General features: G+C 29.1%; 1 long non-coding RNA gene across 1 annotated transcript; it reads left to right on the top strand.

The window, feature by feature from the left end:
* Positions 1-9,029: 9,029 nt before the first annotated feature.
* LOC112092354 lies at positions 9,030-10,625 on the top strand. The gene is made up of 3 exons (XR_002902547.1): positions 9,030-9,070; positions 9,235-9,309; positions 10,497-10,625. It is a non-coding gene; the product is annotated as an uncharacterized LOC112092354 (long non-coding RNA).
* The last annotated feature ends 356 nt before the right edge of the window (positions 10,626-10,981 follow it).

Genomic DNA, 10,981 nt, shown 5'->3' with positions numbered 1-10,981 from the left:
ATTTTTTTCTTCTTTGTTACAATTTCTTCGTTTTATTTTTAAGACTTTCCTCTCTTTTTTTTTTTTTCCTTTCGTTTTGTTCCAATATTTATTTTTATACTGCCTTTATTGTTTTATTTAATAAAAAAAAAAACTTTTCCAGTTTCTTGCCACCAACTATGAAGTAATAGCTGTTATTCTGTTATTGGTTGATTACTGTTTGAGTCTGATTTCTTTATCGTTATATATATATATATATATATCTTATTTGTAAGAAATCTGTACCTTTCCTTTTCGACTCCATAGTTGATGATTTAATGCTCTATATTACCTTACTCTACTTACTGCTCTGCTGCTTTAGTTCTGTCCCTTTCGCTTTCAGATATGCTTAATTTTCTTTGTCCATATGTTCTTAATTTGTATTTATGATCTTAAATATATTGATTTGTTTGGATATTAGTTATTCGTCTTACTTCTGACAGTGCTTGAAACTTTCCATTTTCATTGTAAATAAATGTTAAAAGTCTATGTTGTTTTCTTTTGAGTTTATTGTTGATATATATATATATATATAGCTATTACTTTTTAAGTTCCATGTAGTATTGATACATTTATATATATATATATATATTTATTGCTTATCTATTTCACGTTTGTGTTTGTATATATACATTTGTATATATATGTTCTCTTCATTTGATTTTCATAACTTGCAATAATGATTATAATAGGTTTTCATATGTTTGATTTTATGTCATCTTTTCAAAAACTTGCTGCGAATATGTTTTGCTGATTTGGTTTCTTATCTTCTTTATGGTCTTTGACTAATATGATTTGAATATGTTCTGTTTTTTTTTTTCCTTTGGCTTTTTTCTTTTAATTTTTTTTTGACATATTCTAATAATTTTCCTTCATTGGTTGTTGTGGCTCAATTTAGTCAACTTGCTGGTCAATTTTCTAAGCACCCTGTGTTTGAGCTTTGTTCGTTTGGCTGGTATTTCATCTTTAAAGTATAATCTACAGTATTGCAGGTATTATTCATAACTCTTTATCATAATCTTTTAAATTTTTCTATTTACATTAAATGTATTAATTTGTTATGGTGCTATTACTTTATTTTATCTGTTATAGTGTTCTTGAAGATAGGTTGGATATCTTATTTTCCTCTTCCTTTCATCTTATTCTATTGCTATTATTGTTTTCGTTGGTTCACTTCATATTTGTTTTGATATGTCGCTATTATATTGATTTATAGCTATGTAATTCCTTTAGAAATTGAATTGGATATGATTTGTACTTCTCAATTCCGGTGTTATAGATAGTTTTTGGCTGAAACTATGTCCATTCCTTCCCTTTTTTTGCTTCTTAATTTCGTACTGATTTTTGTAATTTTTTGATTGCCTCATTCAATGATGATCTATTCATTATTCCATCTTTTAAAGTTGGCGTCTTTGACCTTTCTTTGGTGAGTGGATATCACGGATTTAAGGAAATATTTATAACGTTGCAGGTACTATTACTAATTTATTCCTATGATTTTATATGTATGAAATTGATAATGATTATATTGGTTTGTTATGGTGCTATTATTTTGCACTGTTTGTTGTACCATTTTTTTTTTATCCTCATCAATGTTTTCTCCCATGTTCTGATTTTGTTTATTTCATTCATGATTACGTGTATATGTATATATTTTACTTTCCATATTGTTTTTGTCTGTGGCAATGATGATTACACTTAATTTTGATCTGTTGAGTTTGATTATTGTTGAGTTTGATATAATTTACCCATAAATTGCTGTGAATAATTCTTCTTGATTTTCATCCTAATTTTATCCATTATCGTTTAGCAAAATAATCTCGGCGTTACTTTTGTTTCTTCCTAATCTTTTGAAACCAAAGCCAACAAGATTTTGATACTTGCTTAATTTAAACTTACTTCATTTTACTATTTTCAATATCTATTTTCACTTCATTTTTCTTATCATCCTCGGCATTTTTCTCATCATCCACCACATATACCAACCACCACAACAATAGACCCAAAAAAACTAGGTATGCCATATTTATAAATTAATATCAATTATTAATGAATATTATACTTTAATTTTTATAATATATTTTATTATGATTTCAGCTTTGAATCAAGACCAATAGAGCAATCCAGGAAAAAAAAAAAAACACAAGAACCAGGTAATATCACTATTTCTAAATCCTTCAATTAACACTTTATACGACTAAAATTATTTAAACTTTCTTAAAAATCAGTACTAATTTTTTTTAAATATTTTTTTATCTTGCAGCTCTGAAGAAGCACCAAAAAGAAAAAAGGAAAACAATCAATGTAACATCCTACAAAAAAGTTTTTGATAGACATGCAATATAAATATCTATATACATGTATGTATATATACACGAATACTGTAGTTTTTTCTTAACATTTTATATAAATATATGTACATTAATATATATATACAAACTAATGCTGCACGAAAAAAACTTCAAGCTTCCAATACAATATAAAAATCTTTCCCGCAACAACGCGCGGGTACCAAACTAGTATACACTATAAGAATATTATTTTCATACGGAGATTTTTTTTTTCGAGGAATTATACAGAAAACTTTTCGATGGTTTAGGTAATTTATTTTATCCTATAATTAGAATTTGTATTTATATTTTTTATTAGTGAATTCTCTTTAGTACATCGATATGGATATATTGTCAAACTAATTAAAATTTTTTCTTCATCAAAAAAAGGAGTGTCTATAGTAGGGGCATTTACTTTTTTTTACCGATAAGGTGCGATCTAAAGGTTTAAATTAGATCTCAGTGAGAGTTTATGTGGTCTCTTTCACATTTAATTATAACCCAACATAATATAAATAATTATAAAAATGCAACCCTTTCTTTTATCAAAATACAATTTGTCACCCTATATTTTACATAATAACAAAAATATCCTTTCTTTTAAAAGTTTCTCCTAAAACAAATCTCACCAATTTTTGTTAGACCAAATCTTGATTGTTTTTCAAATGATTTTTACACTTCTTTTTTTCTTCTGATTAATGATTCTGCCCCTTTTTCTTTTAGAGATTATTTTTGAATAAAAAGATTTCAGATAAAATTGTTCTACAATTATGATAATAATTTCCACTTTTTTTTAGTTCCCAACTGCCCTTTAGAAAGTAATTAGAATATAGTTGTACTAATATTGATTATTTGAATAATTTTCTACAAAACACATCAAATAATCACAAAATTAAACATTGTACCACACATATTCATTTTTAACAAATACATAAATTGATTTATAAACCCAAAATAAAACTAGTTAAACAAAATCTCGCACCCTAGACGCCACCTATTACCCTCAGCAGTGCAACTCCCGACGCTTTGGCTAGAACAGTAAATGATCACAAATATTGCATAAAAAAATCCAAACCTTTCACAAAACTTCCTCGTTGCAAATCTGATGTTATTCAACACAAATCACACAAATTACAGCAAACTCAAATTACAACCATCCAAAGAACATTATAAATTCCAACAATCCAACGAATATTACAACAATCCAAAGAAATCCAAACACGAATTAATTTCAAAATACGACAAAAAGAGTGCAGAAACCCAATTCTGACAGAGGCTCACAGCAGAGAACGACATAAGTCTCGGCGTTCTTGCAAGTCGTTTGTCAGCCCATCGCATGGGTTGTGAACCCACCATTCTAATTATGTGTGAGGCCGTGAAAGGTGAGGGGTGAGGGGTGAGGGGTGAGAGGCTCAACAAGTGATTTGCACGGTGAAGGCGCGGGTGGAGGGTGCGCTCAATAAAGCTCGTGGGAAGTGTTGGTTTCCGAAATGATTTTTGATGTGGAAGCATGTATGTAGCAGATTGTGTATAACAAAAATTTTTATAAAACTTTTAGATACTCTATAAATTACATTAATTTATGCATGAATAAATAAATCAAATTAATTTATTTACCTAGCGAACGATTAGGTCGATAACTTGAGTTCTTTGACCACGAACGTTCCTCACTCCAAGTTAATTGAGAATACCCGAATCTTCCTCGTCAATTCCTTGAATCTACGAAGACGAGTGCGTGGGCACACCTAAAACAAAATGAGATTAGCAAACACTCATGTATTCCATGAACACCAACACATGCACAACGTGAAATTTTGAGAGAAAACATTTCCTTTCCTCACTCTATAATATTCGGTCACCTATTCTAGGGAAAGCATAAATTGTGTTCTTTAATTTTCTAAAATCTTCTATTTATAGAGTAGTAGTCAGACTTTTAAAAGAAGTCTAAGTTTTATCTCCAAGATAGCTTGATAATTATCTCTCACTTCTAATTAATTTTTGAACACAATCCACTCTCTCCCTTATCCTATATGATCGGCCACCACAAGGAGATTCCTCCCTGTGATAGGCACAATTTGCAGGTAGGGAAGAATGCAAAATTCAGCTTTTATTCTGCAGTCCAATTTTGACTCAAATTCAAATTTAAGTCAAACTTAATTTAATTTGAATTTCAATTGGGCAATCTTATCAAATACGTCAATTGGATAACTTAGAGAGCAAGTAACTGAATTTCAGAGGGATTCACGCTGTGTTGGGTGTGTACATTATGTGGACACCTCCACTTGTGTGTTCTAAAATTCAAAATTTAAATAATCACATTATTTTTAATTTATAATTAATTCTCAATTAATTATTTTTGAGCGTTCTATTTAAACTTCTATAATTCTAAAATTTTCATTTTGCCCTTATTGTCCTGTAGGATTACAAGAACGATGCAGGGACTCATGGACCTATAATTTTGAGCTCTAATAAAATTAATAATTAATTAAAACTGTTTAATTAATTCATTCATTCTATTTATTCCAAAAGTTACAACACTATAAACTTGGAATTGCACTCTCGTAATTATAGATATAAATTACTTCTAAATTGTGAAGTGTCTATTTGATATAGTTATTACATACATATCAATCCTCCATAAATAATTCATAGCTAGGTGAAATCCGTTAACCTCTCTAATTACATCTTTATCATTGAATACCATTGATTCTCTAATGGACAATGATTCGTAAAACAAATTCATGAATCATAGCTCCTACTAGTCAACTCTCAAGAGAATTATTTATCTACTTCTTTCTCAAGAAGGAATAGATTCCATCTCGTATATTAATATTTCCAACTATCAACTTCATCATGTCGCCAAGATATAAGAAATATGATTTATCAAACCTTGAAATCCGTATCAAGTAAAACAAAAGACATAAATATAAAAATAAGAGTTTGCTAATAACTCGGGATTGAGATTATTCTATTTATAACCATCGGTAGACTCAATTAGAATTTCAATACTTAACAGAAATTATCAGAAATTCATATTGTGTCTGTGCCCTGGTTCCACACAATCTCATTATGTGTAATACACTCATTTAATATCTCGCTATATTAACAATGCAGATTACATCATTCTATTTTAAATGGGAATGACATGTATAAAAAATGTTTTAACTAAGGATTCTGAACTTTAATTAAATTCATTGCGAACATCGTTTTGATTATTATCCTTAAATATTATCCTTTCACATATAACACTTATATGCAATATTTAATGTTACATAAATAATCATGGAATTTTCAGTGATATTCATAAAATATTCAATAATATATACACATAAAATAATGAATAAACTCTTTTATTAAATAAATAATAAATATCCTATTACATCTCATTCTTCTAGGATACCATTCCTAACAGGAAGCTACTGATGGAGGCTTCTGAAACATTTAAAATGTTAGGGTTTGTGCTATTTTAGTAATCAAGGGCTAAGACTATAACTCTTTTTTTTTAGAAGATGATTAAAAGTTAATTAGATTGATGGTTGAGATTTATTTAGACAGAAATTGATATGTCACAAAATATAGGGGGCGGCACTATAATTGTAACATTTGAAAAGAAAAGGGTAATCAAATGTTACGGGCCCATTTGACAATTTTTTAGAAACTGCTTTTAGCTTTTTTAAGGAAGCTACAACAGGTTAAGGTGTTTGGTAAATCTTACTTTTGTCCAGTAGCTTCTAAAAATTGCTCTCAAAAAGCAGAATTTAAGAAGCAGGTGAGGGGTTGCTTTTACAGTCCAGCTTCTGCTGTCATTATCAAAATTTACTAAGATAACCTTAATAATAAAACTTAGGGTATGTTTGTTTCACAACAAATTAAGAACTTGAGTTGTGTATGTGAGAGAAAAACATTGTAGTAAAAAAGTTGAATTTGAATTTTTGTGAGAGAAAATACTTTAGTAATAGAACTTGAGTTGTGAAAAAAATAAGACCTTAATTCTCAATATGCCTATTTTACTTTTTCTATACCAAACTAAAAAACATATATATTTAAAATGGTTATTTAAAATTAAAAATCTTTAATAAGTATGCTATTCTAATAATAATATTAATATATTTTTAGTAATTATTAACATATTTAAAAATGACAATAATAAATATTAGCGGTTGAATCATTTTTCTCCTTGAATAAAAGTAATTTTTTAAGAACAATTTTAATTAATAAAATTTAAAATATTTTTTTTATATTATGAATGACGGTAAAAATAGAAATAAAACTAACTATAAATATGTGCGATAAAGTATGTCTATTTTTATTATTATACATTTCAGTAGTAATTTTATACATAGTTTAATAAACATTTAAATTTTTACTTTTGGTACTCACAGCAGTTTTGTAAAAATCTTTATCAAGCACAACAACTTATTACTTACAACACTGGAAGAATAAAATTTTTTAATAGCACAGCAATGCCAACCCGGTCCATATTTGTATTTATTTTAGATTTTATGTACATCACCGTCTTGAATCGTTGTCTTTTCTTTCAATGGCCTAGATTTCGCACCCTACCGTTAAGAAGAAAAGTAAGTGCTCCTACCATACACATTCCCTAAAAATAAAATCAATGACAAATTGTACATGCACATTTGATTTGTTCGCAAAGAAATTAACGAATCGAAACAAGAACTCTTAGAATTATGCTTTTACATAATTTTTTAAGACCAATTTTTAACATATTATTTGACCGATCATGATTTTTCTTCATTTTTCAAAGGAAACACTTTTTTTTAATTAATTTGTACTTTCTTTTTCATGAAGTTTAAAGAATATTTTTGAATTTTTTCTTTTTTCTTCATATGTAGTTGTTAAATACACAACGAATTAATTAAATTAACCTTTACGTACTACAGTAAAAATATATTACTTTTTTTATATGAATTTTTCAATCGGTAAAAATATATGATGGCAAGTATTTACGCATCTCCAACTACGTACACCGGATAAAAAAAAAACCCAAACGGATAGTTTTTGAATTTCCCTTTTAAATATATGTAAACAAGGTACCGTATTACAGCGGACACAAAACTTATTACTTATAACACAACAAGAACAAAAAATTTCAACATCACAACAATGCCAAATTGGTCAATAGTTTTATTTATTTTAGATTTTATGTACATCACCGTATTAAGCCGTTGTCTTTTCTTTTAATGGCCTAGATTTCGTACTCGGTAAGTAAGAAAAAAAGTAAGCGCCCATACCATACACATTCCTCAAAAATAAAGTCAATGACAAGTTGTACACGCACATTTAATTTGTTCGCAAGGAAATTAACGAATCAAAATAAGAACTCTTAGAATTAGGCTTTTACAAATTTTTTAAGACTAATTTTTAACATATTATTTAACCAATCATGATTTTTCTTCATTTTTCAAAGGAAGTACCTTTTTTTTAATAAATTTGTACTTTCTTTTTAATGAAGTTTAAAGAATATTTTTAAAGTTTTTCTTTTTTCTTCATATGTAGTTGTTAAATACACGAATTAATTAAATTGACCTTTACTATGGTAAAAATATAATATTACTTTTTCTGTATAAATTTTTTGATGGTAAAAAAATCTGATGGCAAGTATTTACACATCTCTAACTGCCTACAATGAATAAAAAAAAAAAAAAAACCTCAAACGGATAGTTCTTCAATTTGCCTTTTAAATATGTGTAAACAAGGTACCTTTACAACGGACAAAAAAAATTTTAAGCGCAATCTCTCTCTCTCTCGCTCTCTCTCTCTCTCTCCCTCTTCTTTCAATTTCAATTTTCAATTTCCCCCAAATTCTTGTCGGCTGCGGTGTTGTGGGCGGCGTTGCCGAGTAGAAGAAGACACATGAATGAGAAAGTACACAAAAATTGAAGGAAGCTCCCAAGGTTTTTCACTTGTAACGGCATTTCCTGCTTCTGACTCTTGAATCGGAGGTGTATCCTTTCAAAATCTATCTCTCTAGTTTCGCCCAATTATGATTCGTGATTCTATTTTCTGGAGTTGTACACATTATTTTTTTGCTTGATTCTGTTTAATTTTGATTCAAAAGTTCAATTTCAGTTCTTTTGGGGAATTTGTTGCCTTTCTCTTACATCTCTTTCACACTATAATTCGTGTTTTTGGGAAACACATCGATAGTCTTTTCATGTTCGATAAGGTCTTCTTTTGGGTTCAAAAGCCATTTTGTTTGATTTATGTAATTTTTTGTCCTGTTTCACTTTGCCGTTTGTTCTACTGTCTGTGTTAATAATGTTTGTTTGTTCATTTTGCTGTTTTGAAAATCTGTTTTTACTATTACTATCAGTATGAAACTCTGGAAATTCTGTTAGCAACTATCTAGATAGTTTATTTATCGTCCTAGTTTAGTGTTAATGGTTTAAGTTTTCACCATTTGGTTGTGCGGAAATCGAAACTTTGATTGTAGCTTTGGTGTGAAAACTAGGAAATTTTATTGCATAGACATGAATTTAATTGAGTTTGCATTTAAACATGGTTGTACTTGTGTTGTATCTTCGTATAAAGGCTGTTTTTTTTTTTTAGGATTAATCAACTTTCTTAGTTTTTCGTACATGCTGATGTTTTGTCTAATGATTTGAAGGTTTTTTGCCCTTTTTCTCAGTATGAGCGAGCAGTCATTCTGCTAGTAAAAACAAATTTTCCTATGCGAAGACTTATGCAAAAGATTGGAGGTGTTTTATTAGTTTATCTTTACTAAATTTTTAATACTGAATACTGATATTTTGATATTATAGAATATAGATAATTAATCAGAATCTAATAGTTTGCAGAGTATAGTACAATTGTCATTTTATATAGCTTTACAATGAGAAGATCACTGCTTTGCTTTCCCCAGGAGAAAATTTCTGGAGTTGCTTTGGAGGAGAAACAAAAAAAGCTGCTGCGCAGTTTTATGGAGCAAATAATCTTGGTAATTGTTCTCTTTCCATTCTTCATCTTAGGAGTATTTTTTTTTTCTTTCTAACATTCTCACCCCAAATAATATCAATAATAAGCGTAAGGTTTGTTATCTTGCTGACATACAACGTTTCAAGTTACTGCTTCGGGCTAATGATTATCTTAATTCTACTTGTCTAATATGCAGTTTACACCTTGACTGATGGCTGGCACTGAAAGTAGTGTTTTAACATTGGGTGAATATGATTGGCAGTAGGACTTGTGTTAAAATGTCGAGTGATCTATTTATTTTAAAATTAAAACTTCCCCTTGGATTTTCCCCCGTTGCAAAAGAACCTGCCCAAGCTTTTTCGCCCGTAATGCCATTCAATGCTTCTCACTCTTGAATCAAAGTTACAATATGAAAATCTCTCTTTTTTCTTTGTTTCTTTTTTGCCCAATTTGATTTGTGATTCTGTTTTCTGAAATTGTAAACACACAAACATTTTGCGTGATTTTGTTTTGTTTTGATTCCAAAGTTTTTTAAGAGACGAAAATATTTAACTAGAAGTTTTTGCCATCGAAAACTTATTTGTATTCAATTTTTTGGGGAAGTTTTTAGACAAATTTAGTTTCTCTCTTTTTAACGGGGAATGGGAAATGAGCCATCTCTTACGTCTCCCTCACATATTAGTTGTGTTTTTGGGCATCATATCAGTTGGGACCTTGGACAAGGTCTTGTTTTGGATTCAAACGCAATTTTGTTTGATGTGATTTCTTGTTCTTGAACATAAGTAGTTCTCTTTTGCCATTTTGTTCTAAATGTTTGTGTTAAATAACTTATTCCTATTAAGTTTGTTCTTTTGAAAGTCTGTTATTCTTATTTATTACTATCAATATGTTGTTGTTGTTGTTGTTGTTGTTAATATTATTATTATTATTATTATTATTATTATTATTATTATTATTATAATGATGATAATGAAAGTCTTGAAAGTGTGTTAGTAACTATCTGGATAGTTTATATATGGTTCCAGTTTTCTGTTCCAGTTCAGTGTTAATGGTTGAGTTCCTGCCATTTGATTGCACGGACATTGAAACTTTGATGGTTCAAATTACTAGTTTTGGTATGAAAATTCAAGACACTTAATTGCATAGACATGAATTTAAACATGCATGTACTTGTACTTGGTAAAAGGAAGGTAATTAGGTCCATTACAGGCCGGTTCCAGACCATAAGGATCTTTATGAGCCTCATTCCAGCAGTGTATGATGTATGAGGTTTCAGAAGGCTTCAATTGTACTATTTTGGCTGTGGGAAAACGAGTACAGGGAAGACATATACGAATGGAGGGGAATGCAAAATATCAAAGGTGTTTCAATGGTTTATCTTATATTTAATATTCCGATATCATTCACCACGCTTATCCGTAGCTGTATTAAAAGCAAATATTCGAACCCTCGAGAACCAGATTGTAGAATATAGTATTGAAAAGTTCACTTTTTTTTTTGGTTCTCCTTAGTCGGAAACACTCTTTTCTATTACAATTCACGTTAAGAAAGCAATGCCAGAAGTTGAAGATACATAAACATACAAACACACAAAACTAGTTGCAATGAGTTTACTTTTATTTTGACATGCCTTAAAACTTCTCACCTTGTAACTGTATAATCTATCATAGCCACAGTTTGATCAGCAGTTCATT

This window comes from Morus notabilis, unplaced genomic scaffold (genome assembly GCF_000414095.1).
Source record: "Morus notabilis unplaced genomic scaffold, ASM41409v2 Scaffold577, whole genome shotgun sequence".
Classification (NCBI taxonomy): domain Eukaryota; kingdom Viridiplantae; phylum Streptophyta; class Magnoliopsida; order Rosales; family Moraceae; genus Morus; species Morus notabilis.
This window is presented reverse-complemented; position numbering and strand designations above follow the sequence as displayed.